This window comes from Capricornis sumatraensis, chromosome 5 (genome assembly GCF_032405125.1).
Source record: "Capricornis sumatraensis isolate serow.1 chromosome 5, serow.2, whole genome shotgun sequence".
Taxonomy (NCBI): domain Eukaryota; kingdom Metazoa; phylum Chordata; class Mammalia; order Artiodactyla; family Bovidae; genus Capricornis; species Capricornis sumatraensis.
Window position 1 is genome coordinate 90,312,100 of NC_091073.1, and position 26,423 is coordinate 90,338,522.

At 38.8% G+C, this 26,423-nt stretch overlaps 1 protein-coding gene across 1 annotated transcript in view; it reads left to right on the top strand.

Moving 5' to 3' along the window:
- The window catches only part of CPED1 (cadherin like and PC-esterase domain containing 1), a 322,124-nt gene that overhangs the window by 85,975 nt on the left and 209,726 nt on the right, over positions 1–26,423 (top strand). The gene's annotated exons all lie outside the window — the stretch shown is intronic.

The following is a 26,423-nucleotide window of genomic DNA, read 5'->3' on the forward strand; positions in this document are numbered from 1 at the left end:
TTTTAAAAAATATATTTAAGTGACTCCAATCTTAACAAATTTCTTTCTGCTTCCTGGAGGTCTCTCAGTTTGTCTCAACAACTTTAGAAATTTGGGACAAAAATTACCATCTCGCCTCCTTGTAGAGTATCAGAGTGGAAAGAAAATACCAGATTGCATATGAGTCTTCACCTATGTAGTTGTAGCCTACTTGAAAACTCATCAATGAAAAAGTTCCTCAGATTTCTAGTTTAAAACACACTTAATGTTTGTCCCTAGAAAGTATTACACTATATCATTAATATTTAAATCCACATAGTTTTAATTATGTTTTTAAAATTGATTTGTTTCTGAATTGAATCATAAAACTGGTATCTTAACCCATCAGCTTTTCCATGGGGTTTCTGCTTCTACAGCAAACATGTACCACGTTGATATGTCCCACTATAAAGACTACCATCTTCTATTGTCATTTACCAAAGATTAAAATAGTCATAAATTAGCAATTAATCTTTCAATTTAAAGTACTTGGTGGTGCAGAGGTTAAAGCGTCTGCCTGCCGTGTGGGAGACCTGGGTTTGATCCCTGGGTTGGGAAGATCCCCTGGAGAAGGAAATGGCAACCCACTCCAGTATTCTTGCCTGGAGAATCCCATGGATGGAGGAGCTTGGTGGGCTACAGTCCACGGGTCGCAAAGAGTCGGACACGACTGAGCAACTTCACTTTCACTTTCACTTTCTTTAAAATAAATAATTGATATATAAACTTGGTTATGCAGGAATCATTTTATGTGACACTTATAACTGACTCCATGATCTCTTTCTTTTGTTTATGTAAACTTTAGTGAATATTATTTTTTAAAAAAATGTTTTTGTGAGACGTAAGTAAACTGACTATTCCCATCAGTACATTATTAATATGTATCTAGAAATCCTTTAATTAAGTCAATTATTAAAACATTTGTTTACATTTTGAACAGAACCTACATATTTTCAAAGTATGTTTTTCTTTGTTGCTGTTTGCATTTCAAAATGACTGATAAGCACTGGAGTTAGCAGAATAGAAGCATATTAATGAAAGCCTGTTTGTAGCCAGATATGAATTACCAGTTTCCAAAAAATTCCCCAAACAACTCTTATCTAAGTTTACATTTTGCTTCCATAAGATTAAAAAATTTTAGTCTACTTGCTGCTTTAAACATTTCTTATTCTCAAAATCATCTATGAGTTCTAGATATGTATAGTCTTTTCCTCACTCTGTCTAGTTTGTAATTTTCTATGTATCTCTGTGACTAACAAGGTAATTTCATGGAATATACAGCCTTTTTAATGGAATTATTTCTCCTGTAATGTTATCTTTCTATAGCTGAAGATAATTTTCTTAGATGTGTAGCTTTAAAGGAATAGGTCTACAGCACTGTTTTTTGGTATAGACTTTATAAACAATAGCTTATGTTGGAGACAATGGCTATGAATATGCAGTATACAATGTAACATTAATATTAATAAGATTAAAAAACACATTACTTGTTGTGAATACTGAATATTTAATATTGAATACAGATCAGATAGCATCATGCCTGTACCTAAAAATATTTTAAAAAGTAGGTACTATTAAAAAGATGGTAAAACTAAACATAATACTATATACTTTAGTCATTTTATTTAAAACTAAAGTGATCTATGCCATTTTGAGACAGACAAAACACAGATTTTGAAACCAGAGATTTTTAGCTCTGCCACCTATAAGGTGTGTGAGTTAAATTTGAGTTGTTGGTTTTGTTTTTTTTAAGCTATAAAGTGAGGATAGTGAGACCCATTTCACAGATTTAATTTAAAAAATTAAGTATACAGGTATGTCTATGAAAGTGAAAGTTGCTCAGTTGCAACTCCATGGACTATATAGTCCATGGAATTATGTGTATATAATTTTATTTGACAACTAATACGTATTTATATACATACTATTAATATACTAACACATAGAACTCCAAAATGGTAACTGGGTCATCCTAGATGTGAAAAGTCCGACAACAGGACTTTCAATATTTATTCTCTTTATGTGATGGATTATCACTACAATTTTATGTTTCTGCTGAACCTGTGAAGAGTCAGAATTCACCTTCTTCCAAGTTCACAAGTCTGCGTGCCAGTTTCATGGGAGCTGGCAGAAGACAGGAGACTCCTGGGTCAGAGACAAATGACTTTATTATTTATAGCAAGAAAGGCAGACAGATTATCAGCATTTGCAGTGGTTCAGTGAATCCCAACTCCCACAGGGCAAGTGAAGAGGTCTAGGTGGTGACACTGTATACTAAGTAGTTTGCATTTCAAGAGCAGAGCTCCTCGCTTAGAGTTTGAATGTTCATAAGGTCCATGAGTGTGCCTACCCTTTGCCCCAGAAAGACCCATTATTTTTGTTATATTGGGCAAAACCTCTTTGATCTGGAGACAGACACCATCTGTATCTTTCAAGACTATCTGCTGCATAAATATCTTTGAAAAGATAGTTCAGAACAGATTCTTAGTGCCTCTGTTTGCAAATGATGCAAAAATGTGAAAAATACCTGAAGAAGTGTCTCATAATGATTTCAGAAAAGAATACCTGACAGGTTTGAGTTCTGAAGCTTAATCAATGTATAATTTGGAACAAGATTTGAAGCCTGGTTTGCACTTCAGGCTTTTTTTTTTAATCGATAAAAATAAGACATTTGGCAATTATTAATAACTCTGAGATTCCATAATTCCTCTGTGCCCTTTTCCCATACAGACATGCTGTGCCAGGCTTTATCTTGAGCAGTAGGTACCAACACGGATGCTATGAAGGCAGGGATGATCATCCTGGTGAATCTGAATGGGACCTTGCAAGTGTGGCAGGACAGAATCTGAGCCAGATGTAGGGGAGAGTTTAAAGACAGCCTGTAAGACTAACACGGTCTGTTCAGTATCCCAGCTGCATAGAGCGTACCTGCTATTAGACTTGTGACTCACATGGAAAGGCACAAATCCATGGAATTTTTACTGGCTAGCCCAAAGGTTTATTGTTATCTTGCCATTTAATGTGCTTGTGTTTGAAGACAAATGCTTCAGAATTTTTCATTGGCCCAAATTTTTTACTAGTGACTTTTGTTGCTTTTTATTGCACGTGCGTGCATGTGTCCTCAGTTGTGTCTGACTCTTTGTGACCCCATGGACCGTAGACTTCCAGACTCCTCTGTCCATAGAATTTTCCAGACAAGAATGCTGGAGTGGGCTGCATTTCCTACTCTAAGGAATCTTCCCAACCCAGAGATCGAACCCATGTCTCCTGCATCTCCTGCATTGACAGGTGGATTCTTTACCACTGCACACCACCAGGAAATTGCTTTTTATTAAGTTTCATTTTTTTATAAAAAGATTTCTTTTCTATATTTGAAAAATAAGTACTAAACAAAACACCAGGGAAACTGTTTTATTTGTCAGTTGGTTTTGTTCTCTTTTATGTCATCCAAGAAGCCTTGGTTAGTAGTGTGCCAAAGTTTTGGCTATTGCTCATTCTTTCCAGTTTTATCTTCGTTCTGAGTACTAGCTTTCATGTGAAATTTGAAATGTACCCAAACTTGTACTCAAAGATAGCATTTTGAACATTTTAAGATCTCTGGCCTCATCTGTTCAGTAACATGTGAATATATAAAAAAAGAAAAGGAAAAGGATAAACAGAGTTTAACTCTTTTGTTATATGTCAACAAACCTGGACTTTTAAAAAATATAGATATTTACTACCAAATATAAAATATATCTTTTAATAACATAATTGAACTTATTTTCAAATATCAACCAGTATTAGTTATTTATCTTACATGGAATTGGTGATTGTTTTTAAAATTCTAGGTTTAAAAATTTCTGTTTATCGTATGACACCAGTGAAATATTTTCAGGGAATCAAGTAGACTAGCTTTAATTTAAACAAAGCAACATGGAAATTATCAATGCTTAATACCATTTGAGAATTTTTATTGACTTCATTTTTTCCTTTCCTCTGCAGTAATGTTCTCCTTCAAACAAGAATGTGAGTAATGAGGTTCCCAGTATTAAAGAAAATTGGGGACACAGCTCTATGAGGCAATCAGGCAGACTTTCAGAGAACATCAGAGTTTGCTTCTTCTCCATGCTCTCAAATGCTGAACTGCCTCCCTGTGTCCTCTGAATGTGCCTTCACACTTCTGCCTTTCCACTTCTGTCTCACACACGATTATATTCTTTGTGCAAAACATTCTTTCCCCAAGTAAAACCCTCACCTCTTTAGTATGGCTGACTTCAGCTAGGTGATAGAATAAAGTAAGCTGATGGAACTAATTCAAACTAAATTACACCCTCACCCCAGTCATAAGCCTCTTACATGTATTTGCATTTTTATAAAATAAGTTTGCAAACGCAATGACTTTCTAATTGGTAGAATTTCTGGAAGTGCATTCAAATTCCTATTCAGTTTACCAGCAAGCCGTTCACTCCCAAAACTTACTGAATCTGTCTACTTTCCTCCATCTCTACCATGACCAGTCTTGTCCAAGTCAACGTGCTCTCATACCCTTCCCATTTCTTTTCTTGTTTTTGAATAATCCAGTTCATTATAAACACTAGCTAGAGTGATCTTTCCCCCCGTTTCTTTCAGAAATAAGACAGATTTATTTGGCCTGCTCACTGCTGTCTGTCTAGGGACTAAACAGCAAGGCCCAGGTAAGCTCTTATGCTCTGACTTGAGCCAGGGATAGATTTTATTGAGACCAGAAGTCACACACCCAAGTTTTTATGAAAGCCTAGTATGTGATATAAGAAGTTCATAACAATTCAGAAGCTTGTAAGATCAAATGACCTGTGCATTTTCAATATTTGGCTTGTCATCAAATTTATAGACTCATTAATGTAAGTCATTTGGACTTTAAGAAGAGGAGTTGAAAACATAGGAAGATGCAAGGCAGTACCATGTGACATTGCCAAGATAGACCTTGACAGAGTGGCAATGTTGGACACGTAACGTCCCCCCATGTTTCTCAGACCTGTAGACTTCAGTTACCGCTAACATTCAGACCCTCCGGTAGCCTGGTCCTTCTTATCCCGCGTTTGTGTCCTCACACTTCTCTAAGCTCCTTCCTCTTAGCATATTTGCATTTCTCTACACACTTGGTAACTCCAGCTTCCATTCACCTCATGAAATGGTAGCTTTCTTTCCTAATCCCTAATCCCTAAGGACAGTGAAGCTGGGTATTCTACTAAAACCTTAATCTCTGGTGTTGGGAGGAATTATTGGCATCTCTTTGCTTCCCCTTCTTCCTCTCATCTGTTAACATCCTGATCATTCAGAATATTCAGTATGAAAAATCATCACCTGGGTTGACTCCTTCTGGAGACTTAAGAGCTGCCATCATTCTTGTCAGTTTTGATGCCCACACCAATGACCCATTCATCATCACAGTTCTTTGATCTCATCAAATCCATGACCTTCATTTCCTTTCATCTTCAGCCTCCCATTTGAGCAGCCTTGCTGATTAGTAATTTGCATTACAGACAACTATATCCATCTTTGAGGCTTTAATTCACCACTTTATAATCACTGGCTTTCTGGCTTTTTCACTCCTTCACTATCTCTGAGCCTGGAACCTCAGAGGTCACTTTTGTTACTCGTAATTCTGCCACTTTCTCCAAGTCCCTTGGCATTTCTTTCCTACCAAGCCTGGGCCACTGAGTTTGCCACTTGGAGTATTTCCCTACAAGTGTATATATTTTTCCTTAAACATCAACTCTTAAGCCACCAATTCAGAAAAATCTTACAATCTGTCTTCTTTGCTCCCACATAGTAAACGCTGAAGAAAACACATAAGTTCTCTGTTCTTTCGATGCCTTCCTCACTTGCTAAAATGGAAAAAAAAAAATCATATTACTCCTGCAATTGTTAGCTCAGCCACCACCACCAACACAAGTAGCTAGTGCCCCCTGAGGCATTCTGTCCTAATTTCCCTCTAGGATACTTGTGAAAACACATTTAAAATTTTTGAATACTAGCCCTAGCACTCACAATACAGGAAACTATCAGAGGAATTTCCATACATTCTAAGGCTGATGGAAGCAAATTGTGGTTCTTAATGCTCTGTTCAATTCAGTGGAGTAGAGAAGACACTCTCTTGCCTGATCAGGATATATTTGGGTGGTTTGGGTGTGGTTTCTAAAAGAATGTCCCCTATGGTTTTAGCAAGCCATCAGTTGGGCTAAACAAGTTAGATGCTGGGAGCTTACATCTGTCATTCAGCTGTTTGTCTCAGAAAAGTTAAGTGATAAGAAAATGACACAGTCCTTCCCAGTTGAGCATATTGTTTTGCAAATGAAGCAAATATGAAGTAAATATATTTTATATTGAAAATCTAAGCTCTTTTTACTCAGGACTGTCTTCCAAGTAAAGTCCACCTGATTTTGTGAGACAGATACATTTTCTTTCCTCTTTCTTTCTATTGTACTTGTGAAAGCTTCCAGAATAGCCTAGTCACAGTGTGTCTTAGTTGTACTTGTATATGTTTGTCTCTCTACAAGGACTAAGACACCCTGTTCTCAAGTCCCAGTGTATGGGCATAATCCCTGGTATATAATAGTTCCTCTAATATTTTTAAATGGAAAACTGGAGAGGATACTGGTGGAGGGGGTTAGAGTGGTGGAAGGGCTTCCCTGGTGGTACAGATGGTAAAGAATCTGCCTGCAGTTCAGGAGACCTGGGTTCCATCTCTGGGTTGGAAAGATCCCCTGGAGAAGGGAATGGCTACTCACTCCAGTATTCTTGCCTGGAAGATTCCATGGACAGAGGCACCTGATGGGCTACAGTCCATGGGGTCACAAAAAGTCATACATGACTGAGCGAATAACTCTTTATAGAGTGGTGGAAGGGGACCCTGCTGATCATTAGAGGGCTTTGGCGATGCTTGGATGGATTTATCCCTTTACTCACTGAACAAATTCAGTATTGAGTTGGTTCTATGAGGCAGAGTGCCGGCAGGAGAAGTGGAAAATACTGTCTCCTTCCTCTGAGATATAATTACCCATTTTGAGTAATAAGGTATTTGTATCCATGAAAGAACTAGAGCACTGTTATCATATTACACATACAAAGCAGAAAGATACCAATAAATTACATGACTGATATCCATTTCTGGGTGATTATCATTGCAGCCCAGAGACTGGTCACCTTATTCCTGTCTAAAACAATATACTTAGCACTTTATCACATTGTTGGTTCTCCTCAGGCATGCAGGCTGGAGATTCATATAGACTTCTTATGTACAGGCTTGTATTTTTGTACCATTTCAACCCCCAAATCTTTAAATATATGTTCACCATTTCTTTAGAGAGGAGGCTAAGGACAAAGTAGAGAGACAGTGGTAAGAGGGGTCTCTCTTCTCTTATCCAGTAATGTTTTAGGGCTTCTTATAGATCAGCTCTCTGGGCAGTTTTCTTCATCTTAATGGTTCTGCATTCAGGACAGAGGAAATAAATCCAATACTTCTTGCTGACGTTGTGCTTCAGCATTTTTCCTCTGTGGATCCTGTGAAAGAAAGTGAAGATGTCTGAGCTGTAGCCAGAAAACCTAAATCAGAACGAGAGAGCATTGATCTTGGTTGCATGGATGTGAGGTGGATTATTTTTCTTTGTCTTTAAAAAAGAACCACTTAAAACCTCCTCACACACACAAATCCTAGAAACCCTATGTAATGTAGGAAGAAATGACTTTGGTTTGATGTAAAAGGGTAGGGTCCTTCCCTCTTTATCCTCTTCTTTGCCCTTTCTGTTTTTCCCCTTGTGGCCCCCAAAGGCCACTGCCTCCCACCTGTCTGACCCATAAAAATCCTCTGAAGACTCTGGGCTGGGAACCATGGCTCTCGATAAGGAACTTTAGGATAAAGAGCATGAACAGTGGTCAGTGGGGGTGGATTCTATTTATCAAGCGTGATTTATATTTTCAAGCATGGAAGTTTGTAGAAATGTTCTTCTCTTTCCTTTTTGGCCACCATGAGAAGGAAAATAGAAATCAAATTTGAAAAATGATCAGACATGCATTTTTAAATTCCTGTTCCCTTTTTTATGCTGTTATTGTGCTAGTGAGATACATTCGTTATGAAAAGAACAGAAAATACAGATAAGCAAAAAGAAAGAAGAAAATTTAAATTTAGTGAAACTACATAATTTTCGCTACCTTCCCCGTTCATGAACAATTTTTACATACTAGACTACTATTCAATTCAAGCATGAATAAATCATGGCATATTTTTCAGTGGGAAACTGTGAAGACATTAAAAATGATAGCAGATATACATCTATTGGCATAGAAAAATATTCACACCATATTGTTTAAGAATAAAAGAAAAGTAACCCTAATATATGTTATATATATATCTTACATTATTATATATTTTACCTATGTATGCAAGATCTGTGTAAAATATATATTAATAATATGTGTTATTATAAAAATACTTACATATATACACATATATATTAATTCATTTAGTACTTACAATGTCTCTGTGAGGTAGTCATCATTATTATTCCCATTTTACTCAAGTGTAGAGAAATTAAGTAAACTTTTCAGTGTCACACATCTAACAAATGATATCTGCACATAGTCCGCATGAGTCTGGAGTCTGCTTTCTTAGCCACTTCTCCCTGGTGGCTCAGATGGTAAAGCGTCTGCCTACAATGCGGGAGACCTGGGTACGATCCCTGGGTTGGGAAGATCCCCTGGAGAAGGAAATGGCAACCCACTCCAGTACTCTTGCCTGGAAAATCCCATGGACGGAGGAGCCTTGTAGGCTACAGCCCTTGGGGTCGCAAAGAGTCAGACATGGCTGAGCGACTTCACTTTCACTTTGACTTTCTCTCCTCCAAACTCCTCTGGGTGACATTCAAGGCTCTGAACAGGCTGAGGTCCCTACATTTCTCCCTGGTTTCCCATTATCTCCCAGCCTAACTCTCTGCTCAAGCTCCCTTTACTGTCCTAACACGAGGCTGTGGCTCTCTCCTGTACCTGCTTTGGGGCTTCCCTGATAGCTCAGTTGGGAAAGAATCTGCCTGCAATGCAGGAGACCTTGGTTCAGTCCCTGGGTTGGGAAGACCCCCTGGAGAAGGGAAAGGCTACCCACTCCAGTATTCTGGCCCAGAGAATTCCATGGACTGTATAGTCCATGGGGTCACAAAGAGTCAGACATGACTGAGCATCTTTCACTTTCACTTTTCCTGCTTTTACCCTAATGACCTCATCTAATTTTATCATCTCTTTAAAGATTTTTTTCTCGAAACACAGTCACATTCTGAGATATTGAGAGCTAGGGCTTTAACATGAATTTTCAGGGGATACATTTCAGCCTGTAACAGCTAAGGATAGAAAGAGGAAGGAACTGTGATTGGTAGTTCACCAGATCCATCTGGTGAGAGGAGAACAGATCCCCAGAGGAAGAAAGATATTGGACAGACAAAAAGAATGAATGTCAGTTATTATCAATTTTTGATAAATATTAATTGATTGGTTATGATAAAGCCCATGGTACTAGTGGTAAAGAACCCACCTGCTAGCTCAGGAGACATAAGAGATGCGGATTTGATCCCTGGGTTCGGAAGATCTGGAAAAGAAAATGGAGACTCACTCCAGTATTCTAGACTGGAGAATCTGATGGACAGAGGAGCCTGGCGGGCTACAGTCTACAGGTTCACAAAGAGCTGAACGCAACTGAAGCGACTTAGTATACAGCACAGATGGAATTCTTCCGGCAGACATCTCAGTCTGCCTAAATGATTCGTTTTATAATCTTATTTATTTGTTTATTTTTGGCTGTTTTGGGTCTCTGTTGCTGTGCGGTCTTTTCTCTAGTTGTGGTGAGCGAGGGCTACTCTTCTAGTTGCAATACACAGACTTCTCGTTATGGTGGCTTCTTTTGTTGCGGGCAACAAGCTCTAGGCCTGTTAGGCTTCAGTAGTTGCAACACATGGGCTCAGTAGTTGTGGCTGCCAGACTCTAGAGCACAGGCTCAATCCTTGTGGTGACTTAGTTGCTCTCCAGCGTGTGGAATCCTCCTGGATCATGGATCAAACCCATGTCTCCTGCATTGACAGGTGGTTTCCTTACCACTGAGCCACCAGGGAAACCTGATTCATTTTAAAGTAAGAGAATACCCGTGTTACCTTTTTCTTACTTTCTGCCTTGAACTCTAGTTCTCAGACCTTTCTCTGCTCTCCAGAGCTAGCTAATATGAGAAATCAGTTCATTCAGCTATACTTTTCCCTTTCAAGTATACCTTTTTTTAAAAAATATATATATATATACTTCAACCCCTAATAATAATTCTATGGATAAGAATTTTAGATTCCATTGCAGACCAGTCAGAATTTCATGGAAACTGTTGAATCATGTGAATGCAGTGATCACTTCCCGAGTCTGACCTATCCATAAAACTGATCATTCTGCCTGTGAGCCATAAATCTCTAAATGAACTAATCACAGACAGAATCAAGTGGAGATTTTGAGAAAGCGATAGCATCGCCTTGCTTCATTTCCTTGAAAATGGGAAAAAAAAATATTTGCTGCTTATTATAGCCTGTTAGTTGTAAACTACATAAATCTTCCTTCCATTTGGCATATCTCGTAAACTAAGATGCAGGCTTATCGATGTGTCTGGGATACATACTGTGAAGTGCTTCACACCTGGCCACAGGCAAGATAGGAGGGAGGGTCGGTGCAGGCTGGTAGCACTAGGCTGTGAGGGTCAGCATGCTGAGCTTTGGGGGGCTCGCTTTTTCTTTGAAAGAAGCTAGACCAAACTCATTGACCCAAAGGTGCTTCTTGCTCTGGTGCTGTGCATGGAGTCATACTTCGTAATTTTGGCATCAGGCCAGTGTGAAAGGGACAACATGTCCATTTTCCAGTAAACATTTGGCAAGTCCTTGACATCTCTGAGACTGTACTTGAGACTGATGAGCTGAGGGAGCTGATTGATCCCTCTGCTCTTTGGTTCAGTGGCCCCGACCTTTTAAACTTGAACTGACTTGGTGAACTTTACATTTCTGGTGCATGACTTGTGTATCTCCTGCCATCATGTAGGTAATATTGATTTATTTCACTTGGAGAGTTTGTTATCTTGTGCCAGACACTGGGACACATGAGGAGCAAGCTTGCATAGCCCACTTTCAACAGTGTGTATGATTCTGATGATTAATTCTGATTTCAACAGACCATAAAAGAAGAGGTGATAAGAGAGATCCTCGCTTTTGTCATTCAGATCTTTCCAGCAAGTCCCCATTTACTTATTTCTATGCTATGCATAGGAGAGTAGCGTTGCATCTGAATAACTTGTTAAAGCATAAACAGCTTTAAACAACAAAACTGGGTTCCTTTGCATTACATAATAAAAACTCAGTAAACTCTGCTTGTACTTCATAGATTTGTTTATCCTGTTTGCCCAGCCTGCAACTATTAATCAATAGTTTATTCCTCGCTGTGTGTAGACACGTTCCATGACTCAGTATACTGTCCTCTAAAATAAACTCTACCATGTTTGTTTGCTCTTGCCTCAGCAAACACATCACCCAAGCAGTGAGTGTAATATTCCCCATGTCATTTCTTCCTGATCCACTGTGTTTGTAACAGAAATGATAGCAGGGAATCTGATATTCTGATAAGAAATGCCCCCAAAAACTTCAGTCAGTCAATTCAGTCACTCAGTCATGTCCAACTCTTTGTGACCCCATGGACTACAGCAGGCCCCAAGACATAACTTACTTCAAAATAGATGGAAAAAACTTCTTACGGGAATGGCAAAGCCCTTTATGTTAAGCCATCAGGGGTTATACTATTTGGAGATTACAAGAGCTAGATTAAGAAGAGTGCAGAATGAAATCAGGTTCTAGGATTTAGCTGCTTAAGTGGTAAAATCCCGAAACTTATACACTTGCCTTGCTTTGTGAGTAAACTAAATAAGCAAAGGAGAACTGTTCTATAATTTTGATTCATTTGTTCCTGTGTATATATGCAGAGACAGAGAGATAGACACACACACAGATTTTGGTGTTGGAGGATATAGTATGTTGAATCTCTTACCTAGTCTCTTTCTGGTGGGAGAGGTAGATATTGAACAACAACAAAATTGCAACTGTTATAAAAGGAAAACAATGTTAGTAGATTTGCAGTGCTCGTGGCTTGACCATTTTCATGGAACTTTGGAACTGGGAACTAATTTTTGACTTGTAAGATATCATCAACATTAGGAAATGAAAACCCACTACAGTGATACATTAGCTTTAAGGCACACAGCTTCATAAAGTGTATGTTATATAACACATTATTCATTGGAAGATGATGCTCTAATGGCTAGTCTGTTGAACTTCTTATTGTAATCATAATAATTAATAATACAGTATATTAGGGCTGATACATTTTAATGGGCATTTAATGTCTTCCAGTCTGACAGATCCCGTTGAAATATATATTGATAAAAATCCAAAATAAGCGTTGCTGCAAGCTACAAACAAAGTGAATTACATTTATTTCCCTAAATAGAATCTTAGACTCCTTCATTTGTAGTTGAAGTTGTGATTAGGAAGGATACATGTCTTGGCAGAAGTATAATTAACTGAATGAATAGGATCATTTGGGAATATGCTTTACTCTTTGATGATGGGTTGGGTGTGCTTCTGTCTGGGAGAGATGTACAGACTCTTATTTTATGGTAAACCCCATTCAAATCCTGTGATTCACTGCTTCACACTTTGGGGACTATTTTTTTTTAATTTCTGTTACCTCCATCTAACGGTAATATGGAACTTTCTCTTTTTTTCTGAGGCATTTTAATTGATGATACCATACAGTCATAAGGTGGTGTTAGTGGTGAAGAACCCGCCTGCCAATGCAGGAGACCCAAGAGATGTAGGTTCCATCCCTGGGTCAGGAAGATCACCTGGAGAAGATTATGGCAACCCACTCCAGTATTCCTGCCCAGAGAATCCCATAGACAGGGGAATCTGGCAGGCTACAGTCCACAGGGTGGCAAAGAGTCAGACACAGCTGAAGCGACTTAGTATGCAGAGAATCATAGCAGCAGTACAATCCCAGTGTTGATGGTCATTTCAGAAGAAAATGTGTAGCTTATGGAAGGGTCAACTTACCCCTAATTAGACAAAAGTAGGTAATTTAGCCACATTAGCTGACAGGGTCTTTTGAAGGACTGTCTTGCCTCTTTCATTTCTGAACCTTCATAAGATGCTCATAAATACTGGTAAGAATCCTAGTCTAAGAGATCAGAAGAATTCTAACCTTCAGCCTTCAAGTCAGGAATCCTGTGGTCTTCATATGAGAAAAAATGCACCCAGTTATGACCTATAGTAATGTGACCCTGGGAAAAGTATGTAGCCCATTTGTGCCTCATTTTTGGACTTGTAAGACGGAAACAATTTTACTGACCATTCTTTCTTCACAGAGTTGTCATGAAAATGCTTTATAGAAGAATATGTGTTGTAAATCTATAAAAGTAATATATAAGGCATTATTTCTGCATTACTCAAGATATCCATGAATCGATTTGGAGAGGAAAATTGAATGAGATGTTCAGCTTTTCAGATTGACATAAAACTGTCACAGCAATATATGTTGTTCTTTTTAGAGACATTCTGATGAAAAGAAAGCCTATTTATGCTTAAGCATTATCTAAAGTTAGAGGTTGAGTACAGGTCAAACAGGATTAGTCCTAGTTTTGTGTTTGTTTTATAAATACACTGGGTCTTCATGATTTATGCCGCAAGATTATATTATAGATAAATTACCTTCAAATAATAACATGTAGTAACACTAATTCTTTACATATCATGTGTTAGTCGCCGTGTCAAGGACATTATCTGGTTACTCTTTTAACCCTCTGTAAGCATCTGTGGGGCAAATACTGATGTATCTTCTTTAGATAAAGGAATGGAAGCTCCAAGAATGTCTGAGCTACATACACAGCTGGAAAGGCGAAGATCCATATCTTAGTTACCATGCACTACCTTTTGTAATAAGCTTGAGCTTCTATACTATATTTTAAGTCTATCTTTTATAATGCAAGAAAATAAGAAAGGAACTATTTAAGGAAGCCTAATAATACCTGGGTCTAGTGAAAAGAGAACTTGTTTACCACTCTATTATTATTATTCAATCCACTAACGTAATTCTTGTAGTTTCTTATTTACAATAATATTTACATATAAGGAGACGTTAAGTGAATTTGCTGCAGGTGGGAAATTGTTTCTGTTTTGTTTTTCTTTTAGTCTTTTTTGTTTGCTTGTTTTAGCCTTTTAATTGGGAACTCAGTAACAGATGGGAATTGAGAGCCCTCGGATAATCAAAAGCTCAGGTTCTCATCACTCACTGGCACTTTCTCTCTTGAGGGTCCTCTTTGTTGTTGTTCAGTTGCTAAGTTGTGCCTGACTCTAGGCAACCCCATGGACTGCAGCATGCCAGGCTGCCCTGTCTTTCACTATCTCCCACAGTTTACTCACATTCATGTCTGTTGAGTCGGTGATGCCATCCAGCCATATCATCCTCTGAGGGTCTTCTTTACCTTTCTTCCGTTACCTTTTATCTGATGTGCCTACTCAGGGTCAGCTCCTCAAACCATCCACAACCATTTTTAGGCAAACTAGAAATTTTACTGTGGCAAACTCCACACCACAGCCATAGGTCTGGGGCTCGGGGCAACTCAGATGTGGGTGTACCACCAACCTGAGGTCTGGGCCTCTGGAATGACAGTGACCACCTCGGGCCATGTGGAAGGACCAAGTATTAATTGTCCTGGCTCTTTAAGGCTACTCTTCTGACCTTCAAGGAAGGGCTTTTAGAATTCACTGGTTGTGCTGCCAGGAGGGTTTATAAAGCACCATTCTGGGGATGTGAAATTAATAAATGTAAGCAGAACCAAATTATGTTTTGTGGGTGATATATGATTTCTGTGGGATTAATGGTTCTCGAAAATGGTTTTCAGAGGAAGTAATTGCTTTGACCTAATTGGGCATCTGCTGCTGGGGAGTGGCAAGAGCAGACTGAATCTGGTTGCATGTGTGTATCCCTTCTTGGCCTCCTAATAGCCCACTGTCCTTGGGCAAGTTTCTTACCTTCTCTATGCTTCCGTTTTCTGTCTGCAGTGTAGGGACAATAATGATTTTGCCTCTGGGGATTGGTAAAAGGATAAGAGTTTCTACATGTAAAGTACTTGGAACAATGCCTCTCACACAGAGCCAGCAACCCACAAATGTTAAGTATTTAATAAGCATTTCCATAAATATTAGTTGATAAGTACTACCAACAAGTGGTCTTATCTAGTTGGTGAGACCCATGTTTTTTAGGATTCACTAATGTGGGAATAAAGCTAGATTCTTAAAATGGTCACAAAAATATTTCTTTGCCTCCACCTACACTCACCATCTTCAGCCCCCTTCTCTCAAAATCCTGCTTCCAGTCACTTTTGGATCATCCTAGAACAATCTTTTCATTCATTCCTATCTGACCTCACATTCTTTTTTGATAAATTTATTTATTGATCTCTTGTTGATCTAGAAGGAAGTGTCTATAACTAACCTATACACGTATTTTCAACAATCCTTAATGTAATGGACAAATAGAAGGAAAGTGCTCATGTGCTTAATCATGTCTGACTCTTTGTAGCCCCATGGACTGTAGCCTGCCAGGCTCCTCTGTCCATGGAATTTCCCAGGCAAGAATATAGGAGTGGATTGCCATTTTCTTCTTCAGGAAATCTTCCCAACCCGGACATCAAACTCTTGTCTCCTGTAATGCAGGCAGATTCTTTACCACTAGCGCCACCTAGGAAGCCCCAAAGGAAAGTGCTTTGTAGTATAGCAATTTGTAATGTAATATGTAAATGTTGGTGCTGTGCTCAATCGCTTCAGTCGTGTCCGACTCTTTGCAATGCTATGGACTGCAGCCTGCCAGGTTCCTCCGTCCTTGGCATTCTCCAGGCAGGAATGCTGGAGTGGGTTGCCATGTCCTCCTCCAGGGGATCTTCCCGACCCAGGGATCGAACCTACATCTCTTGGGTCTCCTACACTGGCAGGCGGGTTCTTTACCAATGAGCCACCAGAGAAGTCCAATATGTAAATGTTCAGGCATAATGATATCATAAAGTGTAATGAAATAGTCAAGTGCTCCCCCTTTTATTTTGAGTCTCCCTGAATGTGACAGGTGCAAATTCAGATTGGTGCAGTTAATATCATAAGAAAACCAAGATTCCATGCCTCACATTGCTATTGGTGAACAACTCTTGAGAAAGCCACAAGCAAAACAAAGTATAGTGTTTCTTTGCTTGACTATGAAATTGCATTCCTGAAAAATTCAGTGTATATTGAAGTTGAGTAAAATGCCTAGGGCTTATATATAAAGTGGAGTCAAGATCTAGGTTCAAATAATTACCAACAGGCTTTTCGTCCACATCGGTGTCCAGCAAGACATTCAAAAGTGATATGGGATAGGGGAGAATTTATTGTTTTGCACAGAGTGATATTCATCATAGCAGCAGGTGTTGCGGTACGTGCCCTGACCCATGAGAATAGACATCTAATTATTCAAACAGGCACCGGGCTCTGCACCTTACCAATGCATTCCAAATAAACATCAGCCTTATCCTAGACAGGCAGAGAGCTAGCATTTATAACCCTCATCCATTAAATTTCAGTAGCAGTCTCAATCACTGTGATGGCCTCAAATGCCCCCCTTTGTCTCAGAGGGTGTATCTTATGTGCCCATGAACTCAATCCTCTTACACTTGATACCACATCCACTAGTTACTGTACTTCTGTTGCCCTATGGTCCTCTGCTGCCAGTGTACACCACTGGTCACACCCACCAAAGGTGTCCTACCACTAGAGTTCCACGTGGAAGAGACTGCTGCTGCACCTGCCACTGTCTGTGCTGTCCCATGCCCAGTGTCAGGGATCCTGAAGTTCATGGGGTGCCTGCTTCTCCTCTGGCTGCTGCTGAAACTATTGGAGCCATGTCCCGGGTACCAGTCACTGTCTTGTCCATTGGCTGAAAGTCCATATCCTGGGTCGTCCCCTTCTCCTCCTGCCCCCAATCTCTCCCAGCATCAGAGTCTTTTCCAATGAGTCAACTCTTTGCACGAGGTGTCCAAAGTACTGGAGCTTCAGCTTTAGCATCATTCCTTCCAAAGAAATCCCAGGGTTGATGAATTCAGATTGGTGTCACACTAAAACTCCAATACGCTCGTAAATAATAACCAGATTGCATTCTTGTCATCCCTCATTGACTATATGGTTTCAGAGAACAACAACAAAAAGTGGGGGTCTTTTCTTTTCCTGTTTTTGGGGGTTGGGATGGTTGTGTTTAACATCATTGAGTTCTAACAATGTTATGACGGTACCTGAAATATTTCTCTTGAACAGAATATGGAAGTATGGCTGCAATTATCCTTCAAATATAAAGCTATGACTATTTATATTTATATTCTTGTGTTCCAATACTGCAGGAGCAGGAATATTTACTTTCTCTCTAAATACAGAATTAAGGAGAAAAAGAGAAAGATTATGTGGTTAAGTAAACTGATTATGCCTAATTTATCTTTTCAGCTCGGTATTTGGTAATGTTCCTTTTTCTAGATTCCTTCTCTTAGTCCTCTGTAGGTCATTCAACAGTTTTAGAAAAGCCTGTGTCATTGAAGGGAGAGAACTTTAAACTATATTCATAGAAGGCTATAAAAAGCAAAGATACCACCCACAAAGTGATATTTAAAATTTGCCAGTTACATGATTTATTGGTAAATCTACATGTGTTATGCCAAGAGCAAAATAAGCAAAGTACCAGGTGTACTCTTTTAATTAAGAGAAGTTTTACCTTTAAGACAGATTTTAATAGAATATTTTCGTGTTTGTAAGCTACTGGCACAACATTTCAAGCCGTTTAGTGGGTGAAAGTCCTTAATTATATGAAATATAGCTCACGAGGGAAGCAAAACTGAAAAAACAACCCCAAATCCTAGAGTCTCATGCCAATTTTGAAAATTTCTGGTCAGAAATATGTGTCCTAATGTCACCTGAAGCTCCTGAGACCAATGGATACTGTGAATGATTTAAGCAATTTAGTAAATAAAAGCCAGATTTCTTGAAGAAAATGCGGAATAAATGCAGCATTCTCAGAGAAATCAGCCCATAGTGGCGTGTTGGAGGCTGGGCGAGTGATTGTGAGGCAGCCAGCTGAAAACCTGAATTGCTAATCACTTGGTGGGTGGTGGCGGCCAAGAACCTCTGCCACTTTTCACTCTAGATCTAGGAAATTGAATGAACACTCTTAAGTTCAACTTTTCTCCTAATAGAGACCTCATGCACTTTTTCTCCAAATCAGATTTTGCTCGCCTGCCTTTCTCTCGTAGTGGTCCACCCCAGCAGCCAACTGAGCCGAAGGGACCTGACCTTGGCCCTGGGTGTGGCAGGGGACCCAGAAAATATGGCCCCTTTGAGAGAATGCTGAGCATTATGTTGTGGTAAGCAAACAAATAAAATACCCCCTCCAACAATAACACGGTTTATTTGTAAATAAACCTCAAGGTTTGTTTACATTTTTCAGTACCTTTTTTAGGAAGGAAGGAGATCTAGGGACAAAATGGCAGCTAAAGGGGAATTAGCCTTACTCAACACATAGTGAAATTTCTGCCAAATTCTGCTTTTATAACCCTCTTTTTTTTTTTTCCCCTAGGCAACCCTGTCAGCTCACCAAAACCCCATCCTGTACATCCTCTCTCCTTTTGGGTCTCCTTTTTCACTCTTCTCTTTCTGATTCATTTATATTGATTAAAGATCAGTTTTTCCCCCATTACTTCAAACAACATTACAAACTTGGTTCTCAAATTAGCATGTATCATTCTCTCTTAAAGGGGAAAAGAGGAACAGAAAACCTATACTTTGATATTTTTTTCACTGTTACTCATTCATTTTCCCTTTACTTAAAGATAGCTTGAATTCTTTCGACTTAAAATGAGCTTGAATGTTTTCCACTACTTACAATCCAAGCTTTTGATTCAGCTTCCATTGACTGAGTCTACAGAGTCAAATTCTAGCAGAGAGTATGACTGTCATTTCATGACTTTGAACCCCTGAGTGATGCCATAGCTCACAGAATTTTTTAAAGCAATAACTGCCCATCCCTAATTTATTGAAAATGACTGAGATATTATTGGGTGCCAGAGAATTGTCTTCCCTAAAACATTTAGTGTGTTTCATAAGAAATAGCAAAATATAAATGACTTAGTATCCACTACCCACCTATTTAAAGTATAAATAGCAGCTTGGGCTTCGCTGGTGGCTCAGTGGTAAAGACTCCACCTGCAATGCAGGAAATATGGGTTCAATCCCTGAGTCAGAAAGATCCTCTGGAGGAGGAAATGGCAACCCACTCCAGTATTCTTGCCTGGGAAATCTCATGGACAGAGGAGCCTGGCAGGCTACAGTCCATGGGATTGCAAAGAGTTGCATGTGATTTATCAACTAAACAACAGCAACAACAACACGTAGCAGTTTAGACCTGGAAGTTCAGTCTGGGATTGCTGTTACAGGAACATGCAAATGAGTGGTCTTAATTGAAATAAAATGCTGATGTGAAAACTCTGTAGTCTGAGTTATAGTGTATTAAATCTCTGGAAAATACTATATGTATATAGAATTAATATTTTATGTAATACAAATAAGTATTTGTGTTATATATTAAATGTCACATATATAAATTAGGTAATACATATAATACACACATGCACATGTATGCTAAAAGCACCTTGGCAGTACAAAAGATGAGAGACGTATGGAGAAAACATGAAGAGTATTCTTATTAGAAAATAGTTATTTGAGTTTAATGTCCTGGCCTAAATTTTACCCAGAGTAGAGAGTTTAGGGGGAAAAATTAAAAATTAATCACCTAATTAACATCTTTAAAGACCAACAGTTACTTAACATTTCAGATATGAAGACTCTTCCCCGCTTTGGTTAGTTCAGTCACTCTATTGTGTCTGACTCTTTGCAAGGTTGCAAAGGCTCCTTTGCACAAAGGCTCCTGTAGCCTGCCAGGCTCCTCTGTCCATGGAATTCTTCAGGTAAGAATACTGTAGTGGGTTGTCATTTCCTCCTCCAGGGAATCTTCCCGACCCAGTGATTGAACCCACGACTCCCACATTGCAGGCAGATTCCTTACCACGGAGACACCAGGGAAGCCCCAAAGATGCAAAATAGGCCAAATGTATCTGGTTGATGGGCTTATCCAGCTTAGGGTGGAACTGAGACACTGTTTCAGAAACTCTGATTAGATTCTGCCTGGCTTCTGACCCTTGTCTATTTGTGTCCTCATCTATGAAGAGTGGACTCCTGTGTCACCCAGCTAAAACTGACAGCCACAGACTCCAATCATATTGCTGATTAATTGGAGGGAAAGAAGCTGAGAACAAAATGGTTCTGTTGGGATATATTTTTTCAGTGTCATAACCAGAAATCTTTTCTGACGTATTGCCATGTTCTTGACCTATTTCTGGCATTGGGACCTCTGGTCCTCATTAGATTTCATTTGGGCAACTGCCTCTAGTCTCTGCATGTTCTCTATTTGTCTCACTCTTGGAGTCAGATATTATGAAAATATTGATATTTTAAATATGTACTGGTTCACATATAATAAGTTTATTTGTAAATACTATAGGAGTAGAGAAGGAAATTTATAGAAATATCATGTATACTTTATTATACCAAAAATATAGGGTGAAAATTGAAGATGGAGTTGGTCTGTGAAATTGCCATTAAAGATGAGCTATGTTAATGCATGGTTTCATTTAAAATAGGTGCAATGACTCACTGTATTTGTGTATTACATTTAAATTGAGATTGCCTTCAATATACTTAAAAAGAATTTTGAATCACTGTTACAAACCTTTAATAAGTCATTACTTATTCTGATGTAGATGATATCAATAAAGTTTCATAGTTTACTCCAGAAAATGTTTAATATTAATAAAGTGATTAACTTATTTTCACAGTGAGTGGGCTTAGACAGCTACTCTGTTATCATATTTGTTGCATTCTAGGTACTAATATTTGTTGGAGGTTGTGTTTCAAATTGTTATTAATGATGCTCACTGATTTATACCAAATTATTCATCTTTGGTCTTACTGAAGTAGTAAAGTATTTTCTTCCCTTTTGTTTTCCCCTGGAAAATTTATGTAGAAAAGCATCAAGGTAAATTAAGTTGCCATAAGGTAAGAAAACAAGTCTTTCATGCTGTTTGGTCATTGCAGTGAAGTCACATGGCAAGAAAATTGAAGTTGTAGTCTAGACATAGCTTTTATTACCGAGGAAAATGAGCAGAATTCAAGGTTTTTATGTTGTCATGGTCAACACACGGAGCAGTCCATGGGGAAAATTATTTTTGTAGAATTGCATGACTTTGACACTTCCACTGAAAAAGAACAGAAAGGAGGGCATTTATGGCTTGCATTTACTTTACTGAATTCTCAGTAAGCAGTTGATTGATTGATTGGTTAGTTGGTGGAAACTTTATGCAATGACTATTCCTTTAAAGTACATTGCTATGAAATTGATCTGGTCATTTTTATGGCTCAGATTGTGTCTCCACTTGTATCAGGATGTGGACTGCATCTCATTTCCTATAAAGTAAAGTGGAAGTTATTCTTTACCCCAAAAAAGTACTGTATTGAATTACTATGCCATTTGTATTTGTGGTTTGACACCCTTATGTAGTAACAAACATAGGAAAGATATGCTGAAACTATAGAGTGTCAACTATTGGTATCAAAGCCACATAGGTAATAATCTAATAATGTCAGGTCTCGAAACAGGAATTTTGAGTTGCCTGACTTCAGCCTAGAATTATGTATTAATCATGCCTTTATGTGTTTGGTATATCCATTTTCTCAAAGGTACTCTTTAGCTAATGCCACTTGCTTAAAATAAAAGTAAAATTGTGTTAAGGAATTGATGTGTTTAAAGTATATAAATCCTCAGATTATAGCATTTAAGTTCAAGTGTAGGTCTGAAGTAGTCCAGGGAGTTTCATCCATGTGTCATGAATTGTCTAGGGAGTTTTATTTATGTGTAATAAATCTGTTAACTAAGATCTGTTTCTGTTGACTAAGAACTCCTTGTACTGGTTGTTTGCAAAGGTCTTTTCCTGAACAAAATACAGAACAGACATAAATATTGTAGTAACTGGGTTAGCCCTTGGTTTACCCCATCTATGGAAACCTATCCTTAATAAAGAACTCTTTTAACAGCTTTACTGGTCAACCACATGCTAACCTTGAGGAAAGTCACTAAAAGTTTCACGTGTCTTTATAAGCCTTCTATAGTAAGGCTGCTCTGTTTAATTTTAGACTACATATTTGTGCTCACTACGCATAGTTCTGCTTTCTTCTTAACTAACTAACGTGAAATGTCAGATGTTTAAGAATCACATAAAAGAAAATTTAATAGATTAGCCTTTTTTGGATAGCCAGCAGTGGTGAGAACCCCTTAGTGTTGGATGAATTCAAAAGGAATAGCATTTTAGTTACACTTTGAAGCTTGCAAAGTGACAAACAGGTTTTCTATGCTATAGAAAAATATTATACTAAACTACTACAACCAGTAGCTATTTAGCATGTTTTTTTGAACATTTAACATATGCCCGGTGCTCTGCAAAGGACTTTAAAGGAAATTCTGTATTTAATCCTGTCAGCATCCATATGAGATAGGTTCTTCTGTTTAACATTATTATTATTATTCTCATTTTCACATAAAGACACAGAACTTAGAAAACTTAAGGAATTAGCCCATGGTCATATAACCTATGAATAAGAACCCATTTATAGATAGTAATTAGAATTTTTAAAATAAATGTTATTTAGAATATCATTTGAAAATTAAAATATATATATATTGGTTAGCGACTAAGTTACAATGAGCTGGACAATTTAGAACAGGTATCTTTATGGGTTTTACCCAGGTCTTCTCAGGCCCAGGTTCAGCTTGTGTGGTAAAAGCAAACAAAACCTGGGTCCCGAAACCCTCCCTTACGGAATGGCTCCTTCCTTACAAGGCGCAGCCGGTCCCTTGGCTGTCTGCTGGTGACCTTCTCTTCATGGCTTCCTGTGCTCAGCATGGGTTCAGGGGCTCTGCTGCTCTGAGGCCTCTTGGCCTTAGACAGCTCACCTTTTGGTGTCCGTCTCTGCCCCCCACTGGAGCGGCCCCATTGGTGCAGTGTCCTGATGAGATCATAGAGAATCACACCACTCTAACGAACACCATGTTGAGAGAACAGCCATCCCTGCCAGTGGAGACCAGAGCTCACGGGGAGAGCATTTATCCCCTAGCGGCTTCCCTGCAGGACCCTGACTTGGAAGTGCCTGGGTGCTTCTCCCTGCGGCACTCACCCTTGCTTCTCTGTGTCCTCTCCCACAGCTGTGCCTTTTGCCTGGGTCTGTAATCAGCTCCCTGCTGGGCTAGGCGTGGTAAGAGCTTCTGTCGTTCAGCCCTGGGAGCTTCAGTGCCTGGCGTTGTTTCTTGCAACTCTACTCTTGCTTTTGTTATCAACTCTTTCTTTGATAGTCTCTCTTTTTAATTTTATATTGGAGCATACTTGATTCAGGCTTCCCAAGTGGTGCTGGGGATAAAGAACCCTCCCGTCAATGCAGGAGATGTAAAAGGGTTTGATTCCTGGCTTGGAAAGATCCCCTGGAGGAGAGCATGGCAACCCACTCCAGTATTTTTGCCTGGAGAATTCCACAGACAGAGAAGCCTGGCGGGCTACAGTCCATGGGGTTGCAAAGAGTAGGACGTGACTGAAGCAACTGAGCGCGCACGCACACAGAGTTGACTGACAGTGTTGCGTTAGTTTCAGGTGAAAAGCAAAGTGATTTAGTTACACACATTCAGACATCTAATTCTTTCTCAGATTCTTTTACCATACAGGTTATTATAGAGTGTGTGCATGCTGAGTTGTTTCAGTCGTGTCTGACTCTTTGCGACCCTATGGACTACAGCCTACCAGGTTACTCTGTCCATGGGATTCTCCGGGCAAGAATGCTGGAGTGGGTTGCCATACCCTTCTCTAGAGGATCTTCCCAACCCAGGGATCAAACTTGAGCTTCTTTTGTCTCCTGCATTGGCAAGTGCTTTTTTTTTTTTTAACCACTAGTGCCACACGGGAAGCCCTATTACAGAGTAGTGAGTATTAGTAGAACTTCCTGTGCTCTTTGGGAGGTCCTTGTTGATTATCTATTTTAGCTAGTCTCTGGTAGTGTCTTCGCTTTGATTCTGTCATCCATCTCTTTTCTCCCAGTGCCCTGACTGATAATTTCCTGGTTACAGCTTTAGCTTGTACATATATCAATTGTTCTGTTTAAGTTTGCTGTACATGAAAGTTCTGAGGCTATCTTGCAGGCTAAGGAGCAAGACTTGTAAATGCCCTCCTGCAGGAAGAACAGTGAATACATTCATAAATACTTATCTACACTTCTAATCTCAAAACCAATTGTTAATTATTAATTAAGGGCTTTTATCTTCGCTAGAAGTTTTAAAGTAAGAAATTAGTGGCTAAATTTAGCTTCCTAATATGAAATGCAAGACAAAATTTAAACACTGGTGAAATATAATTATACTTTCACTATCACTTTCCTATTCATTATTAGCCACGGGGTAAAACATTAAATCAAACGCAATGTAAATTTGGCAGCTAATCTTTGCTAGTACAAGTGTTTTCCAGTGTTTAGTCTTTGCCTATGATGTATGTAATTACATGCCACATAGAAGTGAAAGAATAAATAACCAAATAAAATCTTTTAATACATTGAAATGCTCATTGTTCTCCAACTGCATATTAGCTTAACACCATCCCCTCCCCAAACTAGTTCATTGCTACAACAGATATTTATTGCATACTTATATCAGTCTTATGGTCTGCGATGTGGGAAGTTCAAAAGATTCCTGGAGAATGACATCCTGTATTCTAGAAGACTCCTTGACAGTGTCACAAGCCCATTAATCATTGGTTGGTAAGAAGTAAAGTGAAACCCCAAGTTTAATCTTCCTTTATAGAAAACAACACAACAGTCATCAGGTACTTAGGACCCAGCCAACCAGATATTAGAATGTACGAAAGAGCAGTCTTCATGCATCTCTAACAAACTGTTCTTTTTACTCTAAGTGAGCAGTCAATTTATGCCTTCAGGACTCCTTCAGAAGAGCCAAGAACAGTCAATAGATAAGAGCACGTATGATACTTCGCATCTGTATCTGCTACCCATTGAGAACTCAAAGTGTGAGGTAGCAAAACCTGAAAGATACTTAGCCCTCAGTATTTAATTACTTTCTGAAAATAAGCATGTTAATGAACTACAAGGCCATTTAGAAGACTAAATAGCACCTCATCTCCCAAATTCCTTCCAAACCCAGAAGCTGGTTTTGACATTGTTGGTAGGAGACTTTTAGGCTCCTCTCTGTTTGAGGGTCAAGGGATAAAGGGAAGGGAATATTTAAGTGGATTGAACTGGTTTACTGAGAACACCTTGACAGATATACCCAATAAGGTTTTGGGTTTCCCTGGTGGCTCAGATGGTAAAGAATTTGCCTGCAATGCGAGAAGCCCAGGTTTGATACCTGGGTCAGGAAGATACCTTGGAGAAGGGAATGGCTACCCACTCTGGTATTCTTTCCTGGAAAATTCCATGGACAGAGGAGTCTGGTGGGCTACAGTCCATGGGGGTCACAAAGAGTCAGACATGACTGAAGCCACTTAGCACACATGCAATAACATTATAGGTTACAGTGACTACCAACAAATTTTTGACTCTGTTAAACAAGAACTTAGGATACTTAAAGCTCCCACATTTATTTACTAAAGCTTGATAAAATGTAGTTGCAGTTTTAAAAGATATTGATGGAACTTATTTATAATTTTTAGCTGTAATCAAGGGAAATTAAGTAATTTTAGGTGTCAGGGGAGGTCTAATTAGAGTTGTGGGGATTTTTGTTTGATTTTTGTTTTAGAATTGTTCAAAGTAACCTCCAAACCTGGAATGATATAATGGAGTGTCTGATACATACATACATATATATATATATATATCACAAAAGGTAAAATTTACTTTAATCAATATTCAATTTTATTACTGTCACATTCAGGGGCTGATTTGGAAATCTGACATATTCTTGGCAGTACCTACATTGGATTGCTTCAACTACATGTTTAGGCTTCTCCACTTGAACTAAGATGACATGAAATCATGTATTCTTTTGACATATTTGCTGACTACTTCTTCAAAACCATTGAACTCCTACCTTGGCGAAACACTTAATATGTTTAGGTTTTACAAAGTCACCTCTGCTTGGACTTCAAACTGGTGCTGTGCTTCCTG